Below are 2,336 nucleotides of genomic sequence, written 5' to 3'. Positions count from 1 at the left end.
CATTGCTCCACCCAAACTGGTTTGGCAGTTAGCCAAACAAGAAAAATGGGAGCCAGAGGCTCAACAATGGCCACTTCTAAAAATGACACCCCAATCCGGTCTGATCTATTTATTTGCCTTTTTAATTCTAAAGGTTCTGATTGGCCATTTTTATCTTTTCCTACTCCTTTTCCCAGGCGATATCCCATATTTTTCATCATTTGTCTACTATGATTACTATATTGATCCATAAGAATAGATATTTCAGCATCCCATTGTTACAATGAGTCTCTACCCCATAAATGGACAGGAATAGGTGTAATGATAGGCTGAATTGTCCCTTCCTGACCAAATTTTTTGAAGCAATCAAAAAATTCTTGATCAAAGCTCGTATAGTGGACGTTGTAATGCTAACATTTGAGGAAGGAATCACCAAAACCCGACTTAGTGCAATAAGCACTAATGTATTACATGTCACAACTCGAAGCCCCACCAGGAACTTCCCCGGGGTAGCTCCACCTGCTCCCCAAATGCAAATTATCTCATAAAAACAAACTAATAATCTGTATATAAAAGCTACAACCATCATTTTCTGCAAGTCTTCCATTGATGTGTCCTCATCTATTTTTTCCATTATATAATGCATAGCAAACTTAGAGATATCCTTTATCCCACTGAGTTGCATAATGCTTAAGACAATGGTTGCTTTTACAAAGAAGAGAATAAAGAAATCCACCATCCTTGCCACCTGTGGCCCAAGGATGGAATAACATATTCTTTGCCTGCCTGTTGCCTGGTCTCACTGGGGCTTCATGAAGGGGCTGCAGATCCTACCTTTGTCACTGGAGTGGCCCGGACCAACGCCTGCACATGAGGAACCCAGGGTCTCAGACCCGTGACTGGAGCAGGGGTGCTGATGCCAGCAGCTGCCCCCGGGTCAGGCCCCCGGGTCAGGCCCCCGCGGCCCTGGGGCTCAGGAAGTAGAAGGGGTTGTAACAGCCCAGCCGGGGGGATGGCGGTGCCGCGGCCTGGGGGACCACAGTGCCTCCCAAAGGGAAGCTCTGTGGGGACGGTTGGGGGCTGCAGCAGGCGGGGAAGGTGGCCGGGCCACTGCGCCAGGTAAGGTAGCCGCAGCAGGACTACCACAGCCACTCATGCACTCGCCAGGAGCATCCAAGGACGCTCAGCCACGCCGGCCTCTCCCACGGCGCCGCAGCTTCGGACACTTCAAGCAGCCTATCTGCTCCTGCAGCCCTGCAAGGGAGCTGGAGGTCGCCTCCCGGATCCTCCTGAGCCCGCGGGGTGGCTCTGACCCATCAGCGGCGGTGACCCTGGGGTCCGCGCAGGGGCATGGGATGGCGGCAGGAGGGCCCCTCAGGGAAGGGAGGGGCTCATGGTCCCCTCGACCCTCGTCATGCCCCAGAGGGCAGCCTCGGGCTTCCTTGGGCCCCTCTGCCATCATCACCTCAGCAGCACCCTCCATGGTACCTGTCACTGCTGTCTTTATACACCTTTTTTAAAAAATCTCTTCCAATTCTCTCCCATTCATCCAACTCCATAGTCCCCTGTTCCAGGAACCATGGGCAAAACTGCCTTACTGTACTAAAAAGTGATAACAAACTCTGAGTACTAACTTTTACTCCCCCACTTCATAACAAATGCTTTAAAGAACTTAAATAAACAGAATGTCTGCTTTCACTTTGTCTCATTGTTACCTTGGTTCTTCCTAGCACTCAGCTTTCCCACCGAGCTTCTTTTAGACGTCCTCGGGTATCCTTTGATAATGCATCTTCTGCTTTCACATGCTCTGGTGTTCCTTCACCGGGGTCTTTGTGGCCCCACATTGGGCAGCCAGGAATGTTGGAGTGATCAGACCCAACACCAGGTCGTGAGGGCAATGAAGTCCAGCGGAGTCAAAGGAATGAGAAAAAGTTTGAGAGAGAAAGTGGGACCAGGGGGCCATGGCGAGCGTGGAGGCTGCAAAGGCCCCCGAGCTCTGGGAGCCCATGCTATTTATTGTTGCTCAAACAAACAAACAAACAGATGGTGAGGATGTGGGGGTTGAAAGAAACAGTGTATCAGGTGAATGAAAACATGGCTGCTTGAGATAATGGGAGTGCTAGAAGCAAGGAGCCAGCAAGTCTAGCAGACACACAAGCCCTGCCTCAGCTTCTCTCCCAAAACTCAGCTTTTCTCCCAACAAGTCATTTTGACTTTCAAGTCTTGTTTTTCAAATAATACATTTTGTAAGGCTATAGCTGCCTTTGATAGTGTTCCTCTGATGGATCTGGGCAAAGTCAATTGAAAGTGTTCTGGAAAGGATTCACCGTTCTAGATGCCATGGAGAATATTTGTGA

At 49.8% G+C, this 2,336-nt stretch overlaps 1 pseudogene; it reads right to left on the bottom strand.

Moving 5' to 3' along the window:
• Positions 1-243: 243 nt before the first annotated feature.
• On the bottom strand, positions 244-1,438 carry LOC100446662 (protein FAM8A1-like; annotated as a pseudogene).
• Between the last annotated feature and the right edge of the window lie 898 nt (positions 1,439-2,336).

Source organism: Pongo abelii, chromosome 11, assembly GCF_028885655.2.
Source record: "Pongo abelii isolate AG06213 chromosome 11, NHGRI_mPonAbe1-v2.0_pri, whole genome shotgun sequence".
NCBI classification, from domain to species: domain Eukaryota; kingdom Metazoa; phylum Chordata; class Mammalia; order Primates; family Hominidae; genus Pongo; species Pongo abelii.
Note: the sequence above shows the minus strand (reverse complement) of the source record. Positions and strands in the feature narration are given on the sequence as shown.